A 9,805-nucleotide genomic window follows, 5' to 3' on the forward strand; every position below is an offset into this window, starting at 1 on the left:
CACCCAGCTGGATCACCTCACGGTTGAGGTAAGTGTGGCCTTGTGATAGGAGCCGTGCAATTTTTTTGTTTTTTCCCAATTTTTTATTTTTAATTTTTTACTTTGACTAGGAGCTAGATTAATTGGTGATGGCGGCAAAATTGCAGGAACTGGCAAATGTGACCCCTTCAGTGGTAGAGATTAAGAACCTCACCAAATCTAATTTAGTATTGTTAGGCAAGGAATTTGGCCTCAAGACACTGATAAAAAGTGGATTTGGTGAATGAAATCTTACAACATTGCATAGACCAAGAACTATTGCCAAGTGATACACCTTTATGCCAGGCCAGTCCAGCAGGAAATGTAGCTAGTAGGAATATGGAGCTAGAATTACAACTAGCCCAATTAAGACTGGCAGAGCAAAAGGCTGGAGTAGCAGAGCAAGAGGCAAAATTGTTAGAGGAAAATGCTAAAGTAGAGGAAAAAAGGCTAAAAAATGAGGCGGAAAGAATTAGAGCAAATACCGTTGTACCACCACCTGCCGGATACTCGAACGCCAGGCATTATGATAAAAAGCATAACTTGCCTGAATTTTTAAAGTCAGACCCTGTAAGATTTTTCAACCATTTTCAGAGATTGGCCATGTCCATGAACTGGCCAGAGGAAGAGTGGGTTTAAATCCTACAGGGAAGACTTAGAAGTAAGGCCCAGGATACTTTTATAAATGTCGTACCTAGTAGCCAGAGTGCACTTCTTGGCCTACTATGCAAGGCCCGATTTGGCTAATAGGCCGAGTTATTTTCTTTATTTTCAATAAATTGTTTCAAATTAGTTTATTTGAATTACTATTATTATATTATATTAGAAACATAAATTATTGACTTAGTTGTGTTAGTTTAGGTTAGGTTTAGATAGGTTACGTTAGATTAGATAAGGTTGGTTAGGTTCGGTCATATATCTATGTTAGTTTTAACTCAAATTTCATCAACTTCACTTATAAATAATGAAATGGACAGATTTATCATTTCATAAGAAAAAAATGACAAAAATATATAAATTCAGGGAAACTTCGCTTATTAGGCAAATCGGGCCTTGCATAGTAGGCCGAGTACGACGTTCTGGCTACTAGGTACAACATAACCATGCCTCACGGCGATTGTTTTGATTATAGTAAAGTCAGGGAACGGATCTTGAGGGCATATGAAATTACACCTGAAGCTCACCGCCAAGAGTATCGCAACCTTAGGCCTACTCACAACCAGCCTCACTGAATTTGCTAATGACCAAATAAGATTATTTGAAAAATGAATTCGCTCGGCTAAAGCCGAAACATACGAGGCACTCAAAAATTTAGTTTTAGCGGAGAATTTCATAGATAATATGCCAGAGCCTGTAGCACGGTACCTTTGAGGAAGGACAGAGGTAGATTCTAATATTATGGATTTGGCAAAGATGGCAGAGAACTACCAATTGGCGGGCAAAAGGCCCAATAAAAATAATTATAGCCCACATATTAACAAAACTTGTACCCACAGTCAGTCCAGACCAGCCCCTTCTAACCCTATAACTAATGCACCTTCTGTTTCAGACATAACTAACTCTGTTAAATTGTCTAACTCTATGGCACCTAAGGGTGAACCAAAGGGTAATCCTGTTAGTAATGTCTCTTCTCCCCGACGAATCTGTGGTAACTGTAAACGTGCAAACCACATTACTAGCTGTTGTTGGTAACTGCACCCGGAAAAAAAAACATTGCACTTGTTGTGACACAGAGCTTGAGGCCTTCTGAAGGGTTAGGGAGTAAGACCTCCAACCCACAGTGGTTGGACCTGCTTACCCCATTCTTATCAAAAGGGAGACTTTTGTTATCGGAGGGCTCTTCCTGGAAGGACGTGGTGATCTTCAGAGACACTGGTGCCATCCAGACTTTAATCTTGGAGAGTGCGTTGCAAGGTGCCAACACTCTCGACACTGGAGAGATAGTACTGGTCGAGGGTGTCACTAGTGATACTCGAGCAGTACCCCTCTGTAAGGTTACCCTGGAATCTGATTTCCACAAGGGTATTTGTACAGTCAGAGCCACTTCTTACCTACCTTTCCCTAATGTTGATGTAATATTGGGTAATGATTTAGCAGGGAATATGGTAGGGGACTCCAGACTGCCTATTATGTTGCCTACCCCTAAGGTTATGTTGCCTACCCCTAAGGTTTTCTCTCATCGCAGAGGATAATGTTGTGTACCCTGTGTGCATGGTGACCAGGTCTATGGGACTTAAATGTAAAGGCAGCCCTGTAATTGCCAAGGTGGTAAATCCCGAGGACACTAGGAACTTTCTGAGTGGTGAAAGCCAAGTGGACCTTGCGGACACATTCATGGCCCGACTCGATGACGAGGCAGAGGACATTGTGGAGAGCCTACCTTTGCCGCCTACCAAGAGTAGTGAGGAGGTGGAGGAGAACGCTGTTGAGCCTCGGCGAATGGCATCTGACCAAGGCATGGCCTCCTCCTTCAGTGATTTACAGAAAGCTGATCACAGTCTTGCAGAATGTCACGATGTAGCTCTCTCTAAGGAGGAGATTGTAGATGCAGCAACCGGGTACTATTTTAATGATCAGATTTTGATGTGAAAATGGAGACCACAGAGTTCTCCCTTGTCAAATAAGTGGGAGGTAGTCCACCAGGTTATGGTGCCTACCTGCTATAGAAAGTTTTGGCAGCTGCTCGTGATGATCCTATGGGGGGGAGGGACCTCAAGGTATTAATATCACTTATCACAAAATCTTTAAACATTTCTTTTGGCCCAAACTGAAAAGTGATGTGGCAAAATTTTGTAAGGCATGCATTCCTTGTCACCTTGTTGGGAAACCAAACCAGACACCACCTAAAGCTCCTCTAAGGCCTATTGCCGTGCTGGAGGAACCATTTTCTCAAATGGTAATGGACTGTGTTGGTCCATTACCAAGAACTAAGTCTGGAAATATTTACTTAATCACGATGATGTGTATCACGACCCGTTACCCTGAGGCTTTTGCTGTAAGGAACATCCGAGCAAAGACTGTTGATGCTCGTATGTTGCAATTTTTTTCTACTTTTGGACTGACTCGGATCGTGCAAACCGACAATGGTACTAATTTTAAGTCTGACATTTGTTAACAATTCTGTAAGGACCATGGAATAACTCATAAGGTTTCTAGCCCATACCATCTACAGAGTCAGGGGGTAATTGAGGGGTTCCATCAAACCCTTAAGCAGATGCTGAAGACATCGTGCGAGAATTCTCACCAATCCTGGGATGAGAACTTGCCTTATGTTTTGTTTGCTGTTCGAGAGGGGTTACAAAGTTCACTGGGTTGTTCTCCTTTTGAGTTAGTCTTTGGCCATAAGGTTCGTGGACCCCTGCAAATTTTACAGGAGAATCTGTAAGGGAACGTAACGTTGACCAAAGGTTCAGCTTTCTTTGCACAACACCACCAGAGACTCAGGGACTGCAAGGCGGCTGCACTAGAGTATCTTGGGAGGGGCCCAAGAAAATATGAAAGAACGACTCCATGCTAAGGCTAAGTTGCGGGTATTTCAGCCTGGTGACCCTGTCCTGGTATTAAAGCTTCGACTAGGGAACAATATGTCTCACAAGTATGAAGGCCCCTATATTGTAACAGGAAAGGTTGGGGACCTCACATACAAAGTAAGGCACTCTAACAAACGTGTCCAGGTGATGCTCGTACACTTGAACCGGCTGAAGAGGTTCCAGGGCCCCAGGCCCGTCGCTCTAACCAATGTTTCCTTTTCTAGTGATGGAGGGGATGATTGTTCTGGGGACCCAAGTAATCTAATTCTCAGTAATTCTAGTTCTGTGAATGCTGTGGAGGACGGACTGTCCCATTTGCAGATGGCCCAACGTGAGGAGGTGCAGTCGTTACTTGACGAATTATCCAGTCTGTTTGGGGGGGTCCCGACCCAGACTGATGCCATCTACCATGATGTCAAGTTGACGGACTACACCCCCATTTGCCATCAACCCTATCAGATGAGTCCGGAAGAAAAGGCCATCGTGCGGAATGAAGTCGCCTTCCTGCTCCAGCACGGCCTCTTCCGGCTGAGCCAGGGCTCTTGGTGCTCGCCCTGCCTTTTGGTCCCCAAACCAGACGTCTCCTGGCGATTATGCACTGACTATCAGCAACTCAACAAGGTGACCATCGTGGATGCTTATCCGCTGCCCCTCCTACAAGACTGCATCGACGAGATCGGAAATGCCACGTACTTCTTGAAATTCGATCTCTTGAATGGATACTATCAGATCCCGGTCACCGAACGTGCCAGGCAACTAACTGCATTCGTAACACCCGATAGTGTCTTCGAGTATCAAGTGTTACCGTTCGGCTTGCGTAATGCCCCTGACACGTTCCAGAGTCTAATGAACTCTCTGCTCGCTAATGTGCCAAATTGTCTGCCGTATTTAGATGACATTGTGCTTTTTGATAGTAATTGGACTGACCATATAGCTAGGTTATGCCAGTTGTTCACAGTTCTGAATCGTGCAAACCTAACTTTAAATGCTAAAAAGTGCCATTTTGGCCAAGGCACAGTGATGTACCTTGGTTATGAAGTGGGCCAAGGAAAAGTGTTACCTCGGCAAGATAAAATCAGTGCCAATCTGGAGTATCCAGTGCTTTGTTCTAAAAAGGACGTTCAAAGGCTTATCGGTATGTGTGCGTACTACCGGCACTTTTGTCAGAACTTTTCCAGTGTTGCCACTCCTCTCACGCACTTGTTGTGGAAGGCCATTAAATTTCAGTGGTCAACAAACTGTGCAGAAGCATTTAAAAATTTGAAATTGATCTTAACTTCCGCCACAGTGCTCGATTGTCTAAGGTTTGACCGACTGTTTAAAATTCATGTTGTCGCATCTGACTCGGGTGCTGGTGCAGTGTTGTTGCAAACTAGGGATGATCAAGTGAATCACCCAGTATACTATTACTCTGAGATATTTGACAAGGCGCAACACAATTATTCATTGGTAGAAAAGATATTTTACAGCACATGATGTAAACAATGTATTAACAGATAATCACAATATCTCTGTAATCAACTTGAACGTTAGATCCCTAGGTAAACACTTCGATGATGTTAGTGCCTTGATTGAAACTATTGTTATTGAAATTATTGAAAGAGGATAATACTCAACTCTTTAACATGCCTAACTACTCGGCAATTCACAACTGTCGTCAAATGCAGAGAGGTGGTGGTACTGCTCTTTACTACCACCAAGAACTAACATGCTTAAAAATAATTAGAACTAGAGACTGCTGTGGGGAGTATATCTTCGCCAGTTTCAGAGTCAAGGGTGCCGAGTCTGTCCTGTCTGTGGGTGCAGTCTATAGAATTCCTAACACTGATGTGTCTGAATTCAACTCAAACCTTAGAAATCTAATACTAGATAACAGATTGAACAAAAACCATCTAATTATCGCAGGGGACTTTAATATTGACCTCTGCGAGCCTGAACACCCTACTGCTGTTAGCTTCCTCAACTGTATGAATTCCTGCTTCCTCATACCCTTAATCACTAGACCAACTAGAATCACTGATAGTACTGCTACGACTCTAGATCACATCTGGACCAACATAACCTCTCCGCTTACTTCAGGTATAATCACCGATAGCACTACAGACCATTACCCCACATTTCTCTTAACTAACATTAGCAAAGCACCTCTAGAGACAAGGGAGTTAAACTTTAGGCTGCACAATGAAACTGCTATAAACAATTTTATAACTGCTGCTGATAATGTCAACTGGAAGTCCGAGTTAGGTAACATAGGGGACATCAACCTAGCAGTGCAATCTTTTCTTCAAACAACTCTTAGCCTTTATAACACCCACTGTCCTATGCTTACAAAACAAGTCACAAGCAAAAGACTTAACAATCCTTGGCTTACAAAGGGAATACTTAAATCCATTAACAAAAAACATGACCTTGAGAAGAAGTATAGGCTAGGAACAGTCTCCAAAGAATTCTCAAAGAATTACTCGTTATTGCTATCTAAAATAATTAGACGAGCCAAAACTAAATACTATGAAGATAAATTTACCCAAATAAAGAGCAACATTAAAAAAACTTGGAGCACAATTTCACAAATATTGGGATCAAAGAAGATTTTAAATAACAAACCAACACTCCTTTCCAATAACGCTGGTCAGCTTTCAGCCTCTGATTCTGCTATTGAGTTCAATAGGTTCTTCTCTTCCATTGGGTCATCCCTTGCAAATGATATTCCATCTTCCTGTACTGATGTTAAGGACTATCTTACAGGTAACTATCCACAGTCTCTGTACCTAAAGCCTACTAGTTCCACTGATGTCAATGAAATAATCCTTTCCCTTAAAACCAAGTCTAGTGCCCTCAAGGAGATACCAACTTTAATTTACAAAAAAGCCTCCAGATCTCTAGCCCCTGCTATTGCATTGCTCTTCAACAAGTCACTTGAACTCCAAACCTTTCCTGACATTCTAAAAAAAGCAAGAGTAACCCCTGTCCACAAATGTGGTGATCTCACAGATGTTAACAACTACAGACCTATATCAATCCTGCCTAAGTTGTCAAAAATATTCGAAAAACTAATCTACAAGCAGCTTTACTCTTTTCTAGCCAAACACAATATACTTAGCTCTTGTCAATATGGCTTCAGACCCAAAAAAAGCACTAACGATGCACTTATTAGTATGATTAACTTAATTCACGCAGCTCTTGATAAAAAGGAGTTTCCTGTTGGATTATTTGTGGACCTGCGTAAGGCTTTTGACACTGTCAACCATCAAAACCTTCTTCTTAAATTACATCATTATGGAGTCAGAGGACACTCCCTGCAATACCTCAAATCTTATCTTACTGACAGGCTCCAGTATGTTTCTGTGAATAATACAATTTCTCCCACCCTACCGATCACCATTGGTGTTCCTCAGGGCAGCATACTTGGCCCTCTCCTCTTTCTCATCTACATTAATGACCTTCCAAATGCCTCCCAACACCTCAAACCAATTCTGTTTGCTGACGACACAACCTTCATTTACTCCAGTCCTGACCCTCTTGCTCTAAATGCCACAGTAAATACTGAGCTAGAGAAAGTCCATCTTTGGCTAACCGCCAACAAACTCACCCTTAACATTGACAAAACGTTTTATATTCTGTTTGGCAATAAATCCTCTAATCAGATAAATCTCAAAATAAACAATACCCAAATTTGTAACAAATTAGATGGCAAATTCCTTGGCTTTCTCATCGACCACAAACTGAATTTCCAGGGTCACATTCTAAATATATCAAAAAAAGTTTCAAAAACTGTTGGCATTCTTTCTAAGATCAGATATTATGTACCCCGCCCTGCCCTGGTTACTCTCTATTACTCCCTCATCTATCCATACCTCAACTATGGTATTTGTGCTTGGGGTTCTACTACCCAAAATCATTTACGTCCTCTTATTACCCAACACAAAGCTGCTATAAGGACAATATCCAACTCTGGCCCCAGACATCACTCGGTACCCTTACTCAAATCTCTGAATATGTTAGATATTAAGTCACTGCACATTCTCTCTTGTGTATTATACATATATAAAACGCTGAACTGTAATGCCAATCCTGACCTCAAAAGCTTCATTGAAGGTTGTAACAGAACCCATGAGCACCACACCAGAAATAAATTCAGTTTTGATATTCCTAGAGTACGACTTAATCAAACTAGAAATGCTCTACAAATCAAGGGACCCAGAATGTGGAATGACCTTCCCAGCCATGTTAAAGACTATACCTCTCTCAACCAGTTTAAGATAAAAACTAAACACTACCTAATAAATTCCCTGTAACCTACCTCACTCCTCTATTGTCAACCCATGTCTGTAATTTTTTTTTTTTTTTGTTTCTTTTTGTTTAATCAACACTGTTTGTCAACCTATTGTATTTGTGCTGCTTTTTCAGTCATGTTCCCCCTTTTTTTTTATCTTTATTTGTATTTGTTCTCAACACTTTTTATTCTTTTTGCTCAATTAGTATTAAGTTCTAGATATTAATGTTTTTCTTGCCCGAAACGCATTGCGTAATAGTGGCTTTAGGCTTTGTATGTACTAGCTCTATCTATATATCAATCCATTAATGTAACATCACTTGTATGTATGTATGTATGTACCTTACCTGAATAAACATATTTATTTATTTATTTATTTATTTATTTAAAAAGAGTCGTTGGCATTAGTGTTAACATGTAAAAAGTTTGAAGTATATCTAACAGGTAATATAGTGGAAGTATACACGGACCATAACCCACTAGTGCTCTAAAACCAGATGAAGGCAAAAAATAAACGCATCCTCAGGTGGGCATTGTACCTACTGGACTTCAATCTTTCCATTACCGTTTATGCCCGAAACGCTTTGCGTAATAGTGGCTTTAGGCATTGTATGTACTAGCTCTACCTCTAAGTCAACCAATCTTTGTAAAAATTTCTTGTATGTATGTACCTTACCTAAATAAACATTTATTTATTTATTTATTTACCTACCTACTGGGCCGGCTCAACATGATAGCCTATGCACTGTCCTGGTTACCTGAGTAATATTCATCAGAGCCACAGGAAGCCATATACCAGCTGTCATGCTTTAGTTATTTTTTTTTTTAGGTTCTTCTGTGACATTAAATATTCCGTGTCAAATTTATTTACTTCCCCGTTTTTTTTTTATGTGCTTTTTTCTTTTACAGAATTCCTTTGTGTGCTTTTCTTTCAAAAAACTTTTTTTTGTGTGCTTTTTCTTTCTTTCCCAGAATTCCTTTATGCTTTTTCTTGCAGAGAAATTTTTGTTTTGGTTGATTTTCTTTTATTACATAGATTTTCCTCATTATTCTCTGTATGCTCTTACAAAAACTATGACTACTATTCTAGTAGTCACATTTTTTTTTCTCTGATGAGGGGGAGGAATGTTACGATCCTGGGTTCTTAGTGGAAACCAGAGGTCAAACTGAGTTACAAATAATCTTGTGAGAAGGAGAGTTAGTTAACATAACGTTTATACTTGAGGCGTTTCATACCTTTGTTCACGTCTTCCTTGCCAGACGTAAGACGAATCTTGTTTCTCACAGAGCATTAAGACTGTATTTCTTGATTAATAAATATAATATTGAACTAGTTATCAGCTATGTTCAGAAATGATTAAACTAGTAAAGAATGTCTGAGTAAACTTGGAATGATGGCTGCTGTACGATCAGCTGAGTATCTGGCCGGCAGCGATCAGAGTAAGAGGTAGCAGGGCTCTAGGTTGGTCTTCTCTGGTCTAGCTGTGCTTGTGGCAACATCGTCCCTGTGTGGCTCTGTCTCCATTCTCCTCCTCTTTCTCCCCTTCCCTTACCTTAGTCTACAGTGGTTCTCTAAGTTAAGTATAACCCTGTGTAACCGGTCTCTGGCAAAAGTTGTAGTTATTGAGTAGTCTAAGCCAGTGTTTTGGGCATTCCTAAGTGTATTGTGTTGTGACTAGGGTACCACGTGGGGCTTAGCTACCCCAGGCTGCTTCAAGCCTTTCATGTGCCTCTCTTCAAGTAGACTTTACCCTAATTTGGTCCAAGTGTAAGCCTTGTATCCTGCCTAGGTGGACCAAGGTAGTTAATGTAAGATAGTGTGGTAAAGTGTTATTATAGTAATATGTATGGGGGTTGTTATAGGGTTTAATAAATAAGTTAGTTTTTGAGGTGTATCCATTAATCCTGTTGAAGTGGTGTAGATGATTTATACTAGACAGCAGGCCTGTAGTCTAAAACCTTGAAGCATTAACAGGAACCTATG

The sequence above is a fragment of the Procambarus clarkii genome, chromosome 54 (genome assembly GCF_040958095.1).
Source record: "Procambarus clarkii isolate CNS0578487 chromosome 54, FALCON_Pclarkii_2.0, whole genome shotgun sequence".
Lineage (NCBI taxonomy): Eukaryota > Metazoa > Arthropoda > Malacostraca > Decapoda > Cambaridae > Procambarus > Procambarus clarkii.